This window comes from Pristiophorus japonicus, chromosome 10 (assembly GCF_044704955.1).
Source record: "Pristiophorus japonicus isolate sPriJap1 chromosome 10, sPriJap1.hap1, whole genome shotgun sequence".
NCBI lineage: Eukaryota > Metazoa > Chordata > Chondrichthyes > Pristiophoridae > Pristiophorus > Pristiophorus japonicus.
Genome location: NC_091986.1, coordinates 85,521,309 through 85,534,014, shown reverse-complemented (window position 1 = coordinate 85,534,014; position 12,706 = coordinate 85,521,309).

The following is a 12,706-nucleotide window of genomic DNA, read 5'->3' as shown; positions in this document are numbered from 1 at the left end:
TTGGTTTTTTCCCCATACCCAGTTCTCACCTTTGCGCAATAATACATGTAGGGGCTCTAAAAGGGTACTTAACCCCAGTACGAAGTTACCAAAATAGTTGAGGAGTCCCAGGAGCAACCGCAGCTCCGTGACGTTCTGTGGCCTGGGCGTGTTCCTGATAGCCTTTGTCTTGGCGTCTGTGGGCGGAATGCCGTCCGCCACAATCTTTCTCCCCAAAAACTCCATTTCTGTTGCCATGAAGACACATTTCGAACTCTTCAGCCGCAGCCCTACATGATCCAGTCGCTGGAGGACCTCCTCCAGGTTTTGTAGGTGCTCGGCGGTGTCCTGACCCGTGCCCAATATGTTGTCCTGAAAGACCACCATGTGTGGTACCGACTTGAGTAGGCTTTCCATGTTTCTCTGGAAGATCGCTGCAGCCGACCGAATTCCAAACAGGCATCTATTGTAGAGTAACAGTCCCTTGTGCGTGTTGATGCAGGTGAGGCCCTTCGAAGACTCCTCCAACTCCTGCGTCATGTAGGCCAAAGTCAGCTCGAGCTTGGTGAATGTCTTGCCTCCTGCCAGCGTCGCAAATAGATCGTCTGCCTTAGGTAGCAGGTAATTGTCCTTTAGCGAGAAATTATTAATAGTTACTTTATAATCGCCGCAAATCCTGACCGTGCCATCACTTTTGAGAACTGGAACAATCGGGCTGTCCCACTCGCTGAATTCCACTGGGGAGATGATGCCCTCGTATTGCAGCCTGTCCAGCTCGATTTCCACTCTCTCCCTCATCATGTGAGGTACCGCTCGCGCCTTGTGGTGAATGGGTTGTGCCTCTGGGACCAAGTGGATCGGCACTTTCACCCTGGAAAAGTTTCCAATGCCAAGCTCAAAAAGAGAAGGAAATTTGTTCAGAACCTGGGTACATGAGGCCTCATTGATATGTGATAGCGCTCGGATGTCATCCCAGTTCCAGCGGATTTTGCCCAACCAGCTCCTTCCAAGCAGTGTGGGACCATCACCCGGGCAATCCAGAGTGGCAGTTCATGCACCGTGCCCTCGTCGGTGGCCTTGACCATGGCGCTGCCCAGGACAGTGATAAGCTCTTTGGTGTATGTTCTCAGTTTCGTGTGATGGGGATCAGGGCTGGCCTGAATGCCTTGTTGCACCACAGTCTCTCAAACATCTTTTTACTCATGATGGATTGGCAAGCGCCAGTGTCCAATTCCATGGCCACGGGTAAGCCATTCAATTTTACGTTTAGCATTATAGGTGGACATTTCGTCGAAAATGTGTGCACCCCGTGTACTTCAGCATCTGCCTCCTCTTTCTGAGGCTCGAAATTGCTTTGATCCACCATGGACCGATCTTCCTTTGCCATGTGGTGGTTAGCAGGTTTTGCAGAGCTTGCAGCTCGTTTGCAAGCTCGTTGGAGGTTCCACAGCTCTTGCAAACATACCCTTTGAAGCGGCATGAATAGGCTGAATGGAAGCCTCCATGACGCCAACAAGGCGTGAATTGCCTTGCATTCATCCTTTGTTACGGACGCTGAGTCATGTGGGCCACCTGAGGCCTGCTGGCAGTTGCAGGCTCGTGGGTTCTGCCCTGTATATTTCTGCTCGCAACCACAGTTCCAGTTAATTTATGAACATTGCTAGCACTTGTGTGCTGAGAGATTTGTTTGGTGTTATCACTGGTGGACATAAACGCTTGTGCTATTGCAATGGCCTTACTGAGGGTCGGTGTCTCTACAGTCAAAAGTTTTCAGAGGATGGTCTCATGGCTAATGCCCAGTACAAAAAAGTCTCTGAGCATTTGCTCCAGGTAGCTATCAAACTCACATTGTCCTGCACATCGCCTTAGCTCAGCGACGTAGCTCGCCACTTCCTGACCTTCAGATCGCTGGCACGTGTAGAACCGATACCTCGCCATCAGCACGCTCTCCTTCGGGTTAAGATGCTCCTGAATCAGTGTACACAGCTCCTCATACGACTTATCTGTGGGTTTCACCGGAACCAGAAGATTCTTCATGAGGCTGTCGGTCGGTGCCCCACAGACTGTGAGGAGGACCGCACTCCTTTTTGCAGCGCTTCCTTCTCCGTCCAGCTCGTTGGCTACAAAGTACTGGTCTCGCTGTTCGACATAGGCTTCCCAATCCTCACCCTCCGAGAACTTCTCCAGGATGCCCACAGTTTGCTGCATCTTTGCATTGGATTCGTATTCTCTTCGCCAGTTATTGTGTTCCTAACACAGATGAGGCTGCACACAAGGAGGTTAAAGTAACCGTGACCACAGTCTTTAATGAGACACTCCAGAGTGAGGAACAGGTCTTAGGGGGCGGCTTATATACAGTGCTCCCAAGGGATGCTGGGATCCCTTGGGACTTCAGGGGATGCACTCCCTCGTGGTGGAACATGGGAGTGCATGCTTTACAGATACACAACAGTCAGGATGTGATCAGTGGTGTCCCCAGGGATCTGCACTGGGGCCTTAGCTTTTCACTATATTTATAAATGACATACATGAAAGAATAGTAAAGTTGAATATCTAAGTTTCATGACTAAGTTAGGTGGCACGGTAAATAATGTTGAGAGGAGCAGAAAGACAGTGATAGATTAAGGACTAGAAATTGGGGACTTTTCGCAAAGGCACAGCACTGCTAACGACTCCCGTTAAATTCCGCACGTGTTTCGTGGCGGCAGTAACCCATAGCATCAACGTCATCACCGTCCGCAGTGCCCCGTTATCACCCTGGAGCAAAAATTGAAGAGCGTCCCCTGAAGCTACGCCAGGCAATGCCAGCGACAACTTCAGGGGACGTGAACTGGGCTGCAGGCTGCTTGCGGGCAATACTTAAAGGGGAGGTGGCAGCCAATTATTTTTAAAAATGCTGAATTTCTTTTGCGCACCCTTGACGTTTCGATTGCGGCATCCATGCCTTTAACGGACAGCCCAGCACTCTACTTGAGTGCCAGGTTGTTGGCACAGCACCCCCACGCCCCAGTGGTCCAGGGAGGCCTGTTTCCTCACAGCAGAGTTTGTAGCTTGGGCCCTCCCCTTTAATGAAGGGAAGAGCCCTTCCTACGCGCAATGCTACACGACCCAGTGCGTAGCGTTGCATCCCACTCCCGACACGTCCACCTCACGACCACCCCAGAAAGGAAATGGAGTGCACTATTTTGCGCTCCACTTCCTTTCAGGGGTGGTACCCCGAATTTAATGAGTGGGGTGAGACCTGCTGCAAAATGTCTAGCCTCCCGGATGTTACCGCCCACAAACAGGGCACAACTGAATTTCACCCCCTAAGTGAGTGAGAAAAACAACGGAAGATGGAGTTAATTGTGGGAAAGTGTGAGATAATCCACTCTGGATCGAAGAAAGGTAGATCAGAATGTTTTCTACATGACGAGAAGCTAGGACCTGTGGATGAGTAGAAAGCTTAAATGAAGGAGACTACAAAGGTATGCAGGCAGAAATGGCTAAAGTGGACTGGGAAAATAGATTAAAGTGTGAGATGGTTGATGAGCAGTGGCAGACATTTAAGGAGATATTTTGTAACTCTCAACAAAAATATATTCCAATGAGAAGGAAAGACTTTAAGAGAAGGGATAACCATCTTTGGTAACTAAGGAAATAAGGAATGGTATCAAATTGTAAACAATGGAATATAAAATGGCCAAGACTAGTGGGAGGCCAGAGGATTGGGAAACTTTTAAAAACCAGCAAAGAACGACTAAAAAAATAATAAAGAGAGGGAAGATAGATTATGGAAGTAAACTAGCAAGAAATATAGGAACAGATAGTAAGAGTTTCTAAAGTTATATAAAAAGGAAGAGAGTGGCTAAAGTAAAAGTTGGTCCCTTAGAGGATGAGACTGGGGAAGTAATAATGGGGAACACGAAAATGGCAGAGACTTTGAACAAATATTTTGTATCGGTCTTCACCGTAGAAAACACTAAAAACATCCCAATAATGGATAATCAAAGGGCTATTGGGAAGGAGGAACTTAAAACAATCACTATCACTAAAGAAGTACTTGGTAAAATAATAGGACTAAAAGTGGACAAGTACCCTGGACCTGATGGCTTGCATCCTAAGGTCTTCAAAGAAGTGGCTGCAGAGATAGTGGTGGATGCATTGGTTGTAATCTACCAAAATTCCCTGGATTCTGCGGAGGCCCCAACGGATTGGAAAACCGCAAATGTAACATCTCTATTTAAAAAAGGAGGCAGACAGAAAGAAGGAAACTTTTGATTCGTTAGCCTAACATCTTGTAAGAATAAAAGTGTTTAGTAATGATAAAATTGATTCTGGACATATATATAAATGTTAAAAGTTTAGATTATACAGAAAGGCTCCAGTGTTGAAAGAAACACAATGGATAACTCCCCCAAGTTCATGTCTCCTCTGGCTGGGCAGAGCTCAAGAAACAAAGGAAGCATGGCTTTGAAACTCACCAAACTAGAAAAGGTATTAATTGGAAAGCCATTAACCTAATCAAGGAATGGCACCAGCTTTCCAGACAGATACATGTATGAGGAGAAGCCTGGAAACAATACCCATTCCTGAGGCTTTCTGAGAAACAATGGCTTTAAGGGATATAAAAATCAAGCCAAAGATTGCTAGCTCTCTTTTCTTAAGCACACGGCAAAAGCAGGACCTTCCTCTACAGACCAAGAATTAGGCCCTGTGCTTTGCCAGAGGGAAGTGACGTATACCTTTTTATATCTTTTTATAAATCATTATTGTAACATCATTGTATCTGTTGTAACTCAGTAGATCTGTCGGATAGCTGACAACTGCTTATAGATGTGCATATGCGTGTGTTTAATAAACTATTCCAAATTATTTTAAAAGAATCGGTCTTGCTGTCAATTTGATGCTCGAGATTCAGAAATCTTACAAAATTGGGGGCTCATCTGGGATCTGACAAGACAGCTTTTGATCATTCTTTTGAACAATTAGAGATCTTGGGAGTTGCGATTCTAACCTGTGTTGCCAAATTTAAACTATAAACTTTTAAATGGATTTGGAGAAGTTGCGTCTGAAGGAGCAGTCATCTCAATAGTTGGAACTGTTTAAGTGGGGATCCACTTAAATTCAAAAGACATCAAAGGATCGGTCCTGTACAGAAATCCAGCAAAAGATATAGAGGTAGTCTCTCAGGAGAAAGTATACGAAAAGGAATCCATAAAGGACATACAGGAGTTACAGGCACAGGCCAGCATGCGTCCTTTGGGGAGCTCGTGGCATTTATCCAGGAGAGCTAAGGCCAAAATGGGCAAACGGTCTCTTGGCATTCAGTGCATATTACTGTGCTCGGAAAGATGAGGAATTAATGAAGCAGGATACAAGATTTAAAAGACCAAAGGGCCTAAAGAGATACAAGATTTAAAATAATCGCAAGTAAAAGAGGTCGACTAAAAGAAAAAGAGTGTCAAAGTATAAAAGAACAAAAGGAAGAAGGCCTTCAACTTATTCAGCAGTTAAATGAGGGAGAAATACAGCAATTGAGACAAGAAATTGATCGATTAAACCACAGTATTAAGCAATTAGAAAGAGGGGCCAAACAGGCAGCTTCATTGCTGCAGCAACAAAGCCTTTCAAATTTAAATGCCACAGCAGCCGTCATTGAAGCGAATGAAAACAAATTAGAGTTAAAAAACTATCAATTGGAAAACTTAGGGCTCTGGCATGAGTTAGAAGATGCTAGGGGAGCATTAAGGGAAGTAATTAAGAAGCCACATAGGGAGATAGATCGCTCCCAGTGCCAATTAGAAATAGTGAGGCTAAAAAGTAAGTTAGGGGAGCAGCAGGCCTGGTATCCATAGTAACACAGGGAGCCATAACAGAGACAATAGAAGGGGACAAGGGGAAACAGATTGAGAAGAGGAAGGCAGTCAGTATAATCCTCAGGAGGGTGGTGAAGGATGAGATATCTTGGAGAAACGAGGGCCAACCGTAACAGTAGTAACTACTTCTTTACGACGTAATGCACATGGTCACATCACCAGTAAACATACCGACTCACAGCCCATATCTGGCGCTGATGCCATGGTGAGTAGCCACGAGTTGGGGCCCCATTAATGATGGGGATGACGCACTGGGAGTTAACAACAGGTGGGAATATTTTAGGAGAAGTCACCCAGAGTTAGAAGAGATGAACTTAACACAAGTCTTTATCTTGGCCTGTTCCACTTCCCTAAAAGATAATCTGCCAGATGCAATCCTCCAGCCTGGCACAGCAGCCGATGCAGTCATGACCGAGATCCTAAACCATTTACTACTACAACCCTGTAGACCATGAGTTTGGAGGTGGATTTGAGGGCCTGGTCTTCAAACACTCTTTTCCTCAGGCGGCCAAAGGCTGCGCTGGCGCACTGGAGGCGGTGTTGAATCTCATCGTCAATGTCTGCTCTTGTTGATAAGAGGCTCCCGAGGTATGGGAAATGATCCACGTTGTCCAGTGCCGCGACGTGGATCTTGATGACTGGGGGGGATTGCTGTGCGGCGAGGACAGGCTGGTGGAGGAACTTTGTCTTACGGATGTTTAGCTTAAGGGCCATACTTTCGTACGCCTCAGTAAATATGTTGACTATTACTTGGAGTTCAGCCTCTGTATGTGCGCAGATGCAGGTCTTGTCCACGTACTGTAGCTCGATGACCACGTTGGGGTGGTCTTGGACCTGGCCTGGAGTCAACGAAGGTTGAACAGGTTCCCACTGATTCTGTAGTTTAGGTCCACTCCAGTGGGGAGCTTGTTGACTGTGAGGTGGAGCATGGCAGCGAGTAAGATTGAGAAGAGGGTTGGGCAATGTCACAGCCCTGTTTGACCCCGGTCCAGACATAGATTGGGTCTATAATGGATCCATTGGAAAGGATCACGGCCTGCATGTCATTGTGGATCAGGTGGAGGATGGTGACGATCTTTTGGGGGCATCCGAAACGGAGGAGGACGCTCCTTAGACCCTCACGGTTGACAGTGTCAAAGGCCTTTGTAAGGTCGAAGAAGGCCATGTTTAAGGGCCACGTATAACCACCAACGATGTCTCCGCAAGATCCTACAAATCCCTTGGGAGGACAGATGCACCAATGTTAGCATCCTCAACCAGGCTAACATCCTCAGTATTGAAGCACTGACCACAGTTGATCAGCTCCGCTGGGCAGGCCACATCGTTCACATGCCAGATACGAGGCTCCCAAGGCAAGCACTGTACTCAGAAATCCTTCACGGCAAGCGAGCCAAAGGTGGGCAGAGGAAACATTACCAGGACACCCTCAAAGCCTCCCTGATAAAGTGCAACATCCCCACGGACACCTGGGAGTCTCTGGCCAAAGACTGCCCTAAGTGGAGGAAGTGCATCCGGGAGGTCGCTGAGCACCTCGAGTCTCATCGCCGAGAGAATGCGGAAATCAAGCGCAGGCAGCGTAAAGAACGTGTGGCAAACCAATCCCACCCACCCTTTCTCTCAACAACTATCTGTCCCACCTGTCACAGGGACTGTGGTTCTCGTATTGGACTGTTCAGCCACCTAAGGACTCATTTTTAGATGGAAGCAAGTCTTCCTCCATTCCGAAGGACTGCCTATGATAATGATGAAACCATTTAGGGATCCAAAACTTAAACTTAATGGCTGTGCTTAATCAGACTAAGCAGCGCCCAGATGAAATCCCTAGAGCCTTTAGTAATCACCTGTACAATATCTATGAACGTACCCAGAACCAGGCACCCGCAAATGCTGTAGTAGGAAAGAATCAGAAACAATTTCAATCGATGTTCCTGTCCCAACTCCATTCTTTTGTTAAAACCACCCTGGGCATAGCCATGAGGCCCACCAATCAGTGGACAGATTTAGAGACCAGCGCTCAAATAGCCTGGGAGGTGGTAAAAAACCAGTTGAAGGTGAAGTCACCACCCACCGCAAATAAACCAGTGTCAAAGGTGGAGGGATCTAGGTGTTATCCCTTTAAGGGACAGTGCTTTAATTGTAAGAAGGTAGACCACCTAGCAAAAGACTGCAGCAGACCCACATAGGCACCGGACCACGATGTAATGCATACATACCTCTTGAGGGACGAATCCAGGCCCTCTGGGACAGATCAACTATTGGATCAATTGATAACCCTCATACAAACCCAAATTGCCACGGGGGGATGCAAAATCATTTACCGATGCATGCAATCGCCGATGCACACTCATTAGAGAGACCCTTCAAGGATTCATCCTATAATGGGGTCCGGCCCCCAAAGATTGGTCGTAAGTGGGGTTCCGACATGATGGCAGTGGAGACCAGTAGTCCTCGTTGTCTTACAAGGGGGCCGGCAGCAGATTATGCTTATGGATACTGGCTCAGCCGTTACCATCATCCACACCCCATACCCTGCACGCCACGCAGAGGCGGGCAAGGGTTGTATAACCCTTAAAGCAATTAATGGTAATACAACCACCGCGTTTACAGGGAAGGCCACTGAACTTCAGTTGGGAGGCCTCATCTGTAAAGTCCCAGTGCCGATGCTGATGACCACTCCCGACGGAAGGGGAATTGTAGGAACTGATATGTTGGATAAGTATGCCGTAGTAATCGATTACAATCGGGACTGTGTTTGGATGGGATTAAGAGATAATGCGAGAGTGATAGAAATTTGAGATGCTCACTCAGTTTTTGCTGTTAAAAAGCCATCTGAGTTTGACCCTCTGGAGAGCGAAAATGAAACTGTGGCAAAAGTAATTCAGGAACACCTAGCGGTGTTCGCTACAGGCAAGCATGACTGTAAAAATGGCAGGCGAAGAGTCGATTGAGGGTCCCCCCCCCACTCATTCACTAAACAGTACCCCATCCCAAGGGAGTGTCACCCTTACATCCGAGACACTATAAAATCCCTGGCCGAGTAGGATGTTGTTAGGACAGGCACTTTCACACCCAATTCACTCTCGTGGCCGGTTAAGAAGTCTGATAGCAGCAGGTGATTTACTGATTACAGAAAGTTAAATTCTGTAGCACCAGCCTGCTCACTGGTAGTAAGAGAAACTCCTACCATATTATCTCAAATTCCTGCTGGTTCAAGTATTTCTCGACCCTCGACACTGCCAATGGATTCTGGAGTAACCCCGTTAAAAAGGAAGACCAGTACAAATTCACGTTGAGGACCAGCCTGCCTGCCTCAGGGGTTCTACAATGCCCTGACGATCTGCCACAAAAGAATGGCTGCAATTTTAAAAGACTTTTCCCGCCCTAAATGCTTGCTGCAATATGCAATATTGTTGGGCAACCGATAGCATGGAGGAGCATCTGTTCCTTTTGCGCAAACTGTTGACATTGTTGGCTCAGGCGGGACTAAAGGTGAATCCCCGTAAGACTCAATTAGTAAAAGAACGGGTCACCTTTTTAGGAGTGTCCATTTCTCCAGAGGGATCATCCCCCGACTCTCACAAGGTGGAGATAATACAGAGACTGCCATTTCCCACTTCCAAAACAACCCTACAATCATTCTTCGGTTAGTGGGGTACCAAAGGAACTTTATCCCAGGCTTTGCAGAGTGCGCAAAGCCCCTGTATGATTTGATAAAACTGCAGGGTGATGACATACGCCCGTCATGGACTGATGCTCACATCCAGTCCATGGCTAAACTAAAACTGCAGTGATACAGGTCTCATGTCTGATCTCTCCCAATCCCACGCTGCCCTTTCATTTGGAGGTCGGGGCCACAGTACAAAGCCTCACTGCAGTTCTGTGCCAAACGCGAGCTGATCGCCAACAGCCCATTGCATATGCGTCTCAAATCTTGCAGGGTGGGGGCAGAAAAAACATATACCGCATGCGAGTGCCACCTACTGGCTATCTTCTGGGTAGTACATCACTTTACTTTTATTACTGGGTTACAGGCTACAATCCTGCACAGCGGACACACACCTCTGAAACTACTGATGAAACCTGGAGATTCACTAGTTTCCTTGTAGCGCCTCAGCAAATGGACATTGGAATTGGAAAGAGACATTGATACCATTTCCAAATCCACCACATTGCTGCCACAATTTCTGATCTATGAGGGGGACCCACATGAATGTCCATTACCCCCGATTAACTTTGAGACACATCCTGTGCAGAAAGAGCCCATACTGGATGCCCCAGACGTCTACATCGATGGGTCCTCATCACATTGAGGGATCCCCTCACACCGGTTATGCTGTGGTATTGCCAGAAAGAACCATCCAGCGAAAATGCAACAGACAGTCTTCACAATATGCAGTAATCGCCACACTTCTAACGGCTGTGAAGGAAACCTCGGATAGAGCCATGAATATTTTGTCAGAGAGCGCCTGTGCTATAAATACCATGTTCTCCTTGTCCCTATAATTACAAAAATGACTATCGTACGATAGATGGTAAGGCCCTGGTCCATGGGCCCTGGTTACGCCTGCTCTGGTCATACCTTAAACAGCGATTCCAGCCCTGCTTCATAGGAAAGGTAGCAGCCCATAGAAAAAGGGGCCCACATAGTGAGGGAAATTCCAGAGCAGACAGAGCAGCCAAGGACGCTGTGATTGATGGGGAGATAGAGGATATAATTTTTGAGCCCTGCAATGCTGTTAGCAAGGCCTCCCCAAAAGATCACTTAGATTTAAAATCCCTGCAGCAGCAATACTGGTCACATGCTGTTGTAAACGCCTGGCATGAGGAAGGCAGACCCCTTCCTCAACCGACAGCCTGGCCTCCCAACACCATACTAGCCACTTCCCCTGACTCAGATGGACAGTTGCTGATGTTCAAAAGAAAGCCAAATGCCTGCCCGGTGGTGTGTGTTCCACCAGAGGTGGGTTAGGAACTGCTCTCCCTCTTTCACTCCCACCCCACAGCAGGGCACTATTTGGCTCTGGTAACCTTCTACAAGGTAGCATCCACAGCTTGGTGGCCTTCCATGAGGTTGTTAGATCTCTTAATTTCCAATGAAATGCGAACTCCGGTTGTAGTTTTAACATAACTTTTATTCTGGCAGCAGCAACAAGCTTCTGGCTGATTGCCAGTTCCTTTGTCTTACTGAGAACACATAGCCAAAATGGCTGTTCATATACCTGGTCAGTTTACAGAAAAGAACGCGCCTTCTTTGACCTTATTGGCTCAATTGATATTCTTTAATTGGCTCGCTACCAAAGGTCCTAAAATGTCAAGTTGATTGATGACTTAATGCAACATGCTCCCACTCATGTAGCAGCTCTGACTGGGAAGTCTGTGTATTCTCACAGCCTGCCTGAATGCGGCCTGTTTAAATTCTCTATCAAGGGAAACAATCAACCAATATGTGGGACAATGCCTACCGTGCCTGCAGCACAATCCTCCTGCGTGCGCTAACCGAGCCTTGCTATACTCCAACCTCAAGGGCCATGGACTCACCTCCAGATAGACTTCATTGGGCCACTTTCACAGGCACAAGGCAATTTTCAGCATGCCCTAGTGGTGGTAAATCAATTCACTAAATGGATTGAAGCATTCCTTTCCCCCTCCAACACCACAATCACAGCAGTCAAAACACTATTGAATCATGTGTTTTGTAGGGAGGGAGGGGGAGTACCAGAGTACCAGTACAAGTGGATTGCGATCAAGGTTCACACTTTACCGGTAAAATTTTTACCCACCTGCAGGAAATGTTGGGGATAAAACACAAATTACATTGCTCACCACCCCGAGTCATCCGGAGGGGTCAAAAGGGGGAACAGGACCCTCAAGTTAATGTTACAAAAATTGTGCGCAGACCACCCCACTCAATGGGCTAACATGCTGCCAATGTGCTTAATGGCAATGAGATCCACACCTCACAAAACAATAGGGGTCTCTCCATATCAGGCCATGATGGGGAGGCTCATGAGAATCCCAGGCCAGCGAACACTAACAGGGATGAATCCCCTGATAATGAAACCATGTAGTTCCAAGTGGCTGGAACAAGTGGTAGACCGAACCGATCAGATGAATCAATTTGTGGCCACCAAATTGGGGAAGTCAAAAAGACAACTGTGATATATTCACAGAACACAGCACACTCAGCTCCTAACATGGCGGGCAGCTCTCTCGGAAGCCTCCGGAAACTGCCTGGTTCTGTTTATAATTAACTCTGCAATTGCAGTACACAATACGTCCACATCCACAGTGTGGCGCTACAAACATTACAAGCTTACAGACATTACACTTCTCCCTCCTTAATGAAGAAAATATTATAACAGACATCTGACATAACTTTCAGGTTTATACATAACACAGGATATAAACTTATTTTTTTCCATATTTACAAATGTAACTTTACCACTTGTTTTCTGTTTCGAAGAGGATACCTTCGCTCTCGAACAGAACCCTCCACACGTGGTGTTGATTTCACACTCATTCGAAGCTCATCCTGAGGAACGTTTTCCTCCATGGAGTCTCCTTGATTTTCATTTGAACTCACTCTAACTTCAGGCTCTTTGTTTTCCTGACTCGGACTCAGACTTACATTCTGATACTCTCCTGGATTTGTTTCCAGTACATTGAATTTAGGATTTGCTACTGGTGTATCAAAACTATCTGATGAGTCAGAAATAATTGAATCATTCCCACCTTCAACTCCTTCCATGTCTGCAGGTAAAATATGATCAATATGAACAAACCTAACCTGTCAATTATCAAACATCTTTAGCAAATATGTGCGAGGACCACATCTCTTCACCACGCTTCCTGGTAACCACTTTAACCAG